Here is a 10,349-nt window from a genome sequence, read left to right as displayed (position 1 = left end):
GGACGGTGCTCATCATGATGTGCCTGTGAGTACCCGCCCCCTACCTTAGTTGTTGTTCTCCTTGTTTACCCCATAACGGCTGCTTCGCGCGGATCTGTGCCTCCATCCATCACAGGGAGAGGAGGGCTAGAGCAGTCACCGTCGAGCAGGGAGGCGGCTGGAGTTGTCCGTTATTGAGGAAAGAATGGCAGCTCGAGGAGACTTGAGGCAGCGGTGGCGGGGAGTGTGTGTGTGTTCAGAACAGATGTGTTTTCAGAACTTATTACTTTTGATACACTGCCCCTTTATGTTGAGCAGATGCGGATTATATTTAGGGAGATTAAGATGCTCAAGACCAAGGTTCGCTCCACATGAAATTTTATTTCTCTAATGAGATTTCTTGAACTTGTAGAAAGATGAGCACAACAATTCCCTTCATCAGTGTCTTTTTGTGCCAATGTTTTGCAGGAATGCATACTGAAGGCTGCCAATGATACCCTTCAAGAAAGGGTACTATACTCTAACCCAGATTCATTTTAAAGAAACAACACTATTTGAGATGTTACCTTTTGGTTTTAGGATAGCAGAACAGTTTAAGCATTTAGACTTGACCAAAGCATGGTAGAAAGGGAATCATCCATAGGAGTGGTAGACAATCTTATTGCCAGTCTTTTATATTTTATAGCCACGGACGTGCCAGTAAAAGGTAGTTTTGCATATGATTCAGGGATGCAAGTGGGTCAGGCCATCTACCCACCATAGCAACATTTTTAAAGTAGGCCAACATTATTCTTAATGTCTAAATATGTTTCCAAACATTCTATATATTATTTGAAGGTATGCCCATGATGAGGTTTCTTCATTCTATCTTCTGTAGCAATAGTTTCCCTCTTTTGTTCGTCCAAAAACAAGCAATTGTGTTTGGGCATAATCTGTATACAGTCAAATCACACCTTAATTTTGCGTGTCTCAGATTTGAGTCTAACCTGCAACATATCAAGTGAGTCTAATTGTATTGTTTTTTCTAATTTCATCTGCTGACTACTTTTATGCTTCGGAGTTTATCCCATGAGTGCATCTGCAACAATTTGGTATCTGGTTTTTATTTCATTTCCTTACAATTCACAGTAAGCCTTCTTGAATAAATCACGGTGTGACCTAATATTGTGATCGCTGGTCAATTACAGCGGCACAATTCAAGGATGAGACGCAAACTTGGTTTCAAGCTTGACAGGCTTGTGATGCTCATGCATAGCAGATGTTTGTATTGTAATCAAGTTATGTTATGCGTCCAGTCGGTATCCACTCCTAAATTATCAAATTATGCTAGGTGTTTACAATTGTTGATTATTACGGTCTTCAGTTGTCACTTACTGAACTTGGAGTCTTTCTGAAATTTGCTTATAGCTGCGGCTATTAAATTTTTAATGCAATCTTATAATGTTACATACTCTTAATTTTCCAGAATGCTTTTAAAGATGTGAGAGTGCAACTTAATATAATTTGAAGTTAACTGTACATGACTATTTTTTTGCAGCCCTAACAGATAAATGGAAGCATCTATTGGGTGGTACTCTCACCGCTTAGCAAAGAGAATGAAGGGTCAACATTTACGGTCATGCTGCCCACGCTTCGGAAAAAAGGCAAAAATGTTTTACGGCTCAAGCATGGGAAGTATAGACCAAAGAATGTGGTTTACAGTTTCCCTATTTTGTTGGATCAGCTAATGTGTTGATTTGTTGCTTCATGTCAGTGATGTATGTAATCAAGAATCAGGAAAGCATACCAGTATATTGGCAATTTCAAAACTTAGAAAAATGAGAAGATTGCCCAAACCTACAGATTTGTAATTAACATTTAGCACTACATGTTGCCACTGGGTCATTCTGCCATGTGACGTTCTTATACAAATATGTTGTTTTCTCAATCTCAGATCTCTCAGCGTAATAACCATATTTTCAACTAAAAATGCTTTCTATACATGTTATACAAATATGTTTTTTTTTTCAAGCTCAAATTTCTCAGCATGATAAACATATTTTCAATATATCATTTTTGATACATGGGCTTTCTACTACAATATGTCCTTGCAAAATGAAACTATTTTCATCGACAACATGTCTTTAGGGGGTCTCTGCGCCATTTGACGCAACGAGTCAACTAATATACTTAAAAAGACAATATTGCATAACCAAATTAAGCATATAATTACACAAGTGACTACACACATAACATTTTCACACCCCAAAATAAGCAATTACATGCATACTAAATTAGAAAAAACGAGGATCTAATCATCTACTTCTTATTGCGACGACGCTTGCCATTGCTCTGCTTCCGGCTGGATCCCTGGCCGTTTTGGGGAAGGAGGCACTTCCTCATGTCAACGATCCGCCTGTATATGTCGTAGCACGTGTATGTCTCCTTGGCCGCGTACACGACGTGAGCTTTGTCGAGTTTCTTCATCCAGGCCGAGTGCCAGGCACGCTTGTCCTTGTTGCAGGAATCCTTCATGTCTCTCTCCTCCACATAGGCAAAATTGCCATGTAAGCAGGCTATAAGCCCACGATTGTAGTACTTGCTCTTAGCGGCTTGGCGGACCAACCGTGTGGGGTGCGAAGTGGCTTCGCTCATGTGGGGGACGGAGGCCATCCCGCGCGGGCGCTAGGTCTGAGAGGACGGCCTTGTTGTCAGTGTGTGACCCCTCTGTGGCAACCGTTCACTCCCCACTAGCCTCTTCGTGTACCGTGGCAACCGTCCACCGCCTCTTCGCCTTTCCCTCTCGATTTGGAACTGTTGTCGCACGCTCTTCCTCCCTCCATTTGCCTTCACCCTTCCTTCTGCCATTGTTCGATCGTCTTCTCCATGGAGGGAACAGGCCGGAAACGACCCTGTTATTCTTGCCCCGATCTAAAAGATGATGTTGTGGAGGAACTCATTGATCGGTGCGACGTCATCACCTCGGCTAGCATGGCAAGTTCATTCAAGTCCATTCTCGACCAACAAATAACATCATTGCAAAGAACCCAAGGGTTCAGGAGCGGTTTGATCTCCCCTATCTTCTTCGCCATGACGCCGGTCGCCGGCGTGGGGACGACGGAAGCCTCACCTTGTGCAAGTTGATGCCGCTTGATAATGATACATGTGATGTTAAGATGCCATCGCTTGAGGGTAAGGCTTGGGCAGGCGCAAATGGAGATTGGGTTGTTTATATTGGGTATAACTGTGAGTGGGAACTTGTGAATGTGTACACTCGTCACCGGGTTCCACTTCCAAAAATCACAGACTGCCCCGAGGTTGAGCACACAGATGATCTACGTACGTTCAAATACGATCATGGTGACTATCGTCTACGGAAGATAGCAATTTGTCGATTTTCCAACCGCTCTTGGGATTACAAGAACTATGAATGTAACATCCCAAAATTCTAAAATTTGGAATGTTATACTAAATAAATATTTACGATTGTTTGTTTGATTGTTGTGTGATTGATTGACTGAAAGTGAGTGAAATTTCAAACTTTTGAAAGTTGAATGAGAGGGAATGAAATGACTTTCCCAGACTTTCCATTTGCCTTTTTTGGTTCTCAATGAATTCAAATTCATTTCATCACAAAACCCTAGAGTGAAAATGATATGACTTCTTCCAATTGAAATGAAAAGGGTTTTTGAAAAGATTTGAATTCCATCTGAAAATATTTCAAATTCAGAAACTTTATGCAACTCAATGATTTTCATGAGAGAAGAAAAAATGACTTCTTCAAATTATATGAAATATGAGTGGGAAGTTTAAAAGAATCAAACTGAAAGTCCCTTTGAAGTTAATTTGAAACCAACTTTCAATTTGGAGTTATTTTGGTTTATATTTAAATTATTTTTCTCCAAAAACAAAATATATAGAAATTAGGGAAAAATGATTCCCTACAGCATAAAAATGGAGAAAAATAAATTTGAAATCATTTTAGTATTTTAAAAATGTTTTTTATTGGGTTTTATTTCAATAGTAGCACTGTTTGCCTCATTTGAATTTTTCTCTATTTTATTTGACCATGATAAAATGCTCATCATTTAGGATTTTTTTTTCTGAAAATTTTGATATATTATATGCCTATATTTTTTTCCTCCCTGTTATTCAAAAAAAAGAAGCCCGCCAGGCCAGCCGAGCCAGTCGAGCTTCAGAGCCCAGGCTCGCACGGGAGCTACCCAGGCGAGCGCTCCCAACTCCCAGGAGCCGCCGCCACCCCTTTCCCTCGTGCTCTCTCTCCCACGTAACCCTCTCCCCCTCATTTTTTTGTTTTCCCTCTGATCGCTGGGTCCACCTCGTCTTCATCTTCCTCTACACGAAATAGAGAAGCTCAACACGCGCACGCCGCCGCCACCGCGCACACGATCACCAAACCCTAGCCCATGGCCTACCTCCTCCCCAAGGAAAACGACCTATATATACCCTACCCCTCCTCTGGCGCCCCCTTCGGAAAATCTTTCTAAAACCCTCCACAACCACCGCCATCTTTGTTTGGATCTGGCCGGAGCCGAGACGGTTCACCGTAGATCCCGACGCTGGTGAGCAACCCTGGACCACCAAATCATGTCCAACATACTTCTTTCATCATTGCGCATCTCCTTGACATCGTTTCGTCGTCCAGGGAACACCGGAACCTCGTCCTCAACCTCGTATGCTGTCGCTGGATCTCCCGGTTCACAGGAGCTTCTCGAGTCGCCCCGCTCGCACTGCACATCCCCGGCCTCCACCTTCAACAAAATCGCTCCCCCTCAGAGTTCCCCATCCACTGAACATCGCCGTCTCTGGCGCCGGTCACCGGAGCCGTCACCCCCGCCGATCTCCACTTCCCTGCCTACACGAGCTCCTCTCTGTAAGCAACGAGCACCTCCTCCTCCGTTTGTTTTTTTTCTCACGTTAGATCGAAGCGTAATTTTTTCTTCTAGATCGGTTTTTAGTTTATGGTTTTAGGTCGGTTTAGCTTATGGTTTATTTATGTTTCTTATGGTAGATCTAAACCGGCTCACCGGTTTTCCTTTATAACTGTTTACTTATAACGGTTTACTTATACACGTCAGGTTTTCCTTTATCTGCATGTAGTAGCACCCTTTCAATAATCCCTCTAGTAGTGATATTGATTTCTTGTAGTTGAGTAGAATGCATGAGGTAGGAACCCATCTCCCTGTTATCAAGCCCGGGATGTTATATAGTTCTAATGCTACGCTAATGTAGACGGGGTTTGGTATGAGTGCTCGGGAGTGTTGTGAGAATGGAGGACTCTTCGTCAATGACGGCAACTTCATGATGACATCGGCAAGGACTGCATCTTCAAGACCTCAAGACTCGAGACAAGAATTCAATACACACTATTGGGTGAAGGACAGTTGACGGGCACCCTGGAGAGACCAGTGGATGGCCGGGATGCATGGAGAAGCGCCATGACATCTTGCGGAAAGCCTCACCCAGACTCAAAGAGACGGAAGATACTTCATGCCTAGAAGCTTACCTGTGCAACCACAAATCACTATGGGCTCTAGCTTGGTCGACCTTAGTTGTGACTCTGGTTGGGACGGTGCTAGCAGATGTAGAACTATGGTAGGATTGGATGAGCACCGGACAGTGGTCAGGGGAACTCTTCGGAAGACCATGTTTCGGTCGTCTTGTTCTCAAACACCCTGAAGTGCGAGAAGGTAAAAAGAGGGATCGAATCTTGCAGGTAAAGTGTACAAACCTCTGCAGAGGGTTAAAATCTAATCGATTAGCCGTGTCCCTGGTTACGGACAATTTGAGCCTCTGGACTTGGATCTATCTCGAAACTCTCGACACTGGACTGATAACATTATTGTGGGCAACTTATGATGACTTGGGCTATGAGACATCGGTTGGCGGAACCATGTCATGATAGAAAACTCCGTAGTACAGGCTCCTGATATTCCTTTGTTGTAGGGAAAATGAAATTCAGCTTTTATGCAAACAAAACTCAGACACAGAGCCACAAAGCCATATTGCATATAGAATAAGTTTACCATGTGTTTTATCTTATTGTGATCTTGCCGGTACATTCAATGTACTGACCTACATGGCTGCAACGTATCATGTTGTAGGATTTTTTCAACGAGTAAGAGTTACGATACAGGGTTATGGTCTCCACTCAACCTGCCGATGGCGTTGATGGGAATCCAAACCCAATTGTTTGTTTCCGCTGAGACTTATAAGGTATATATCTGTTTTACATTGTTCATACATGTGATTGCACTTTGATATATACATTGATGTACTGTATGTGCCAGCATACTGATCCAGGGATGGCACAGATACACAAAGGCTTGACCGTTTGAGGTCGGGTCGCTACAATGAAGTAGTTGCTATCTTCGACAAGCTTGTTGCCGTCCTTACTTCCACGCCTCAATGGATATTGCTCAAAAATCAATTTCTGTACATGGATGAGTACTGTGATACAATTCAATACAAGGGTCTTGTGTTTGCTGCCACCACACATGGCACTGTTTTTGCATGGAATCCTTATGATTTCGGTACGTTTGTCTTCCACCGTAATTATAATTGTTTCATCCACATGCATGCGGGTTAGCTAGTTTCCCTTTACTAATTAACCTTCTTGTGTTTCCAAGGTCCTGTGAACATTCCACCACCTATACTTGAAAATTTTTATAACCAAGGGGGAGATGACGATGGTGATGATCACGAGCATGATGATGAGAAGGACCTATATACTCAGTGGCACCTGGCAACTTATTTCGATGGATCACCTCTTCTTGTATGTATACAGGGCATTGCTGATGTTACTAACGAAGCAGGTGTTGTCTCCCATGGTCGCACTTTCCGGACTTATTCCAACATCCGTTGCAGGGTATTCAGGATGGATACTCGTGTGCTAGCGCCAACACCTTCTCCCTGGTTTAGTATTGATAGTCTTGGAGAAAATTCGCTCTTCCTTGGACAAAACTATCCAATGATGGTGAAAGGCGATCCAGCTACTGTTGACACAATGTTACTACCATTTATGAGAAGCAACTGTATCTATACCTAGGACATTGCTATGGTTCCCTACCCTCACTATCACAATATGCATCCTATAGGCCGCTTCAGCCTGGATGATCAGTCCTGCGTTGGTCTTGAGATTGACAATAGCAGGCCCTTCCTAGAGAATCAGTTATGGTTCAAAGCAAGCATTTCCAACACCGAGGATTGGTTGAGCTGAAGTTCATCTCATCAGTTTGTTATTTGTTGTGTGAGAAAAACTTTAGTATTTACTAGAATGTTTTGTTGGAAATAATCTATAATCCAACCTGTATCCTCATTGTTGTTGTGTGTTGATGACTTGTTGTATATAATCCAACGTATATTGTTTTTCTATTTGGATGATTAATGCTACCGCTTTATTGCTTAACCGAAGCATGACATGTATCCATTGTTGGTCTAACGCTCACGATTCGAATAAATAATCCGTTTGGGATATTGGTTCCCAACTATTAATAATCTCCCGTTTGTAATTAGATAAAGATTACATCAAAACTGGTCTCAAATTTGACCCAAAAAAAGTACAATGCAACTTTGTATTGGTGTCCATATGACAACACGATAAGTTTCATGAACTTCAAATAACTTTTGGATGTACTAGAATTTAAAAATCAAGATTCTCATTGTTTGAAATTTGTTGCACGGGGAGTAAACATGCACCCAGTGAGACACATGTGTTTTTGCAATCCATTTAGGTGCACTGTCACGTGTGCATGTAGCTCGAATTTGATTTTGCACAATATACCCGTAGAAAACCAATCAATTAATGTACTAAAATGTCTTAATGATCTCTGATATTTTCCAAATTAAAATGTCCCTCCTTTGATAACATATATATGTTCCCCGCGGGATAATTAATTTAACATGCATCGTAGTTGCGGTGGATTCGCGGTGTGTGTGTGTGTGGGTGTGTGCATGTAACATCCCAATTTTCCTAAATTCGGATGTTATGAGATCATTCATATGCATCTCATATTTTCCATGCATTATTTGTTTTTTCTGCAATATTTGAATCATTATGCAACTAAACGCAATTTATTGGAGCGGAGATAATATGACTTCTCCCCTGTTTTTAAAAATATTCATAATGTGCAGAATATTATTTTCAGTACATTTGATATGTTCTGGTATTTTTATTAGTCTCCAAAATATTTTATTTGGGGGTTTTGTGGCTTTTTATGTGACCTATTGCATAAAAATGATTTTCCAAAATTGCATCAGGTGGGGAACTAGTATTACTGTAGTTTATATTAGTAGTATATATTTTACGATATATATATATATATATATATTTGTTTAGTTTTTATTTTGTTGTTTTTATTTTATTTATTTTTGTTTCTGTAGTTGTGTTTAAGAAAAAAAATGCAGCATTGCGCGGCCGAGCAGCCAACCCCGTGGCCCACCAAACCCCGCGCTGGCCTAGTCCCAGCAGCTCCCTTGCCCAGCCCATTTCCCGTGAAGCGGTATGCAGCAGCGCCGCCGGTGCCTGACCCGCATCGCCCGCCCCGCCCCGCACCCATCTTCCACCCCGAGCCGGACGCAGCCGCGCAGCACGCACGCCGAGGCCGACCCGGATCGATCCAGTGCCTGGTCGATCCCGTGCGAGCCAGGGACATCACGCGCGAGCCCAGGACCCCGAAGAACCTCTCAGACCCAAAGGAGTCTGAAGAACAATATTCAGAAAAGGGGGGAGAATTCCACTCAAACTAGCTCGATTTACTGGCTTAATTCAGAGAGTCTAGTACAAATCAGGAGGAACCTAAGGCCAGCCAGGAACACGAGCGGCGGAAGGGGGAAACCCTAACAATTTCATGCCCTTCATCGAGCAGGAATACTTGGCTTTATAGCCTTACAAATTGGGGGAAAAAGTAAGAAAGTGAAACAAAAAACGGTGGGGCACTATAAGTCCTTGCCGGAAAGTGAACAACGACCCGCGCCTTGATGCTAGCCGTTCGATGCCACTTCGATGCGATCCAGAGCTTCTCCTTACGTGAAGCGGTACGAACGAAGGAAGAGCGTCCGATGGGCGATGGACGGCCCGGGGAGCTTCGCGCCAACGGCAGGGGATTTAAACTAAGCCAGACTGCTGTTGATCCTTTAGTTGGGTCCTGACACCCCCCCCCCCCGACCGACTTCAGACCAGTCCTCAGGGCTGAAATCCAGGAAAAACCTTTTGTATGAACGTTGCATCCTCCCAAGTAGCATCTTTCTCGTCCATGTTACACCATTTGAAGTCGGTCACTACTGGTATTTGGATATCTCCTTGAGTTCTGGGAATGAGTTTCCTCTCCAAGAGCTTTTCCGGTTTGAGGAGAATGGTACCATCAACATTGATGAGTGGCAGTCTGGGGTTTGGGATTGCTTGTGGCCCCAGGTGCTTTTTCAATTGGCTGACATGGAAAGTAGGATGCAGTTTGCAATCTTCAGGTAGCAGTAGTTTGTAAGCTACTGGGCCAATTTCCTCTGTTATTCTGAAGGGGCCATAATACTTAGAGTGAAGTTTGAGACAGCGATGGACACTCTATGTAGTGTGTCTGTAGGGTTGAAGTTTAAGGTATACCATGTCACCCACTTCTAAAGTTCGTTCAGATCTCTTTTTGTCTGCATAATGCTTCATTCTGGTTTGGGCCTTCAGCAGATTAGCCTTGATCTGAGCTGCTGTTTGTTCAGCAGTGAGGACAGAAGAGAATTCTTGTACCTGCTCAGTTGGGTAGAGAGCTGCTTTAGAGATCATGTTGGGAGGCCTGTTATACAGTGCTTGGAATGGAGTGATCTGCATAGCAGTATGATAACTAGTATTGTACCACCATTCAGCCAAAGAGAGCCAGTTCATCCATTTCTTAGGTTGAAGGAAAGCCATGCACCTTAAATAGTTTTCCAAGCATTGATTGACCCTCTTAGTTTGGCCATCTGATTGAGGGTGGTAAGAAGTGCTCATGTGCAGTTTAATGCCCATCTTTTTAAACAGTGCCTGCCAAAGATTGCTGGTGAAGATGGTATCTCTGTCAGTAACTATAACTGAAGGTAGTCCATGTAACTTGAAGATGTTATCAGTGAATGCTTTGGCTACAATACTGACAGTGGTGGGGTGTTGCATTGGAATAAAATGCCCATATTTGGTGAACCTGTCCACCACAACTAGGATCATGTTTTTGTTTTGAGAGGTGGGGAGGCCTTCAACAAAATCCATACTAATGTGACACCAAGCAAAGTCCGGGACAGGGAGAGGTTGAAGCAGTCCAGGATACTTGCGGTGCTCTGGTTTGTTGATTTGGCATGTGGAGCATTGTTTAATATAATCCACAATGAATTGCTTCATGCCAAGCCAGTGA

At 43.0% G+C, this 10,349-nt stretch overlaps 1 long non-coding RNA gene across 2 annotated transcripts; it reads left to right on the top strand.

The window, feature by feature from the left end:
* On the top strand, window positions 1-1,906 carry LOC119308013. 2 transcript variants are annotated; one of them, XR_005149725.1, is made up of 4 exons: window positions 1-25; window positions 116-339; window positions 448-489; window positions 1,517-1,906. It is a non-coding gene; the product is annotated as an uncharacterized LOC119308013 (long non-coding RNA). The 2 variants fall into 2 exon arrangements; XR_005149724.1 differs by having other exon boundaries at window positions 7-339.
* The last annotated feature ends 8,443 nt before the right edge of the window (window positions 1,907-10,349 follow it).

The sequence above is a fragment of the Triticum dicoccoides genome, chromosome 5B, assembly GCF_002162155.2.
Source record: "Triticum dicoccoides isolate Atlit2015 ecotype Zavitan chromosome 5B, WEW_v2.0, whole genome shotgun sequence".
In the NCBI taxonomy this organism is placed as follows: Eukaryota; Viridiplantae; Streptophyta; class Magnoliopsida; order Poales; family Poaceae; genus Triticum; species Triticum dicoccoides.
This window is presented reverse-complemented; position numbering and strand designations above follow the sequence as displayed.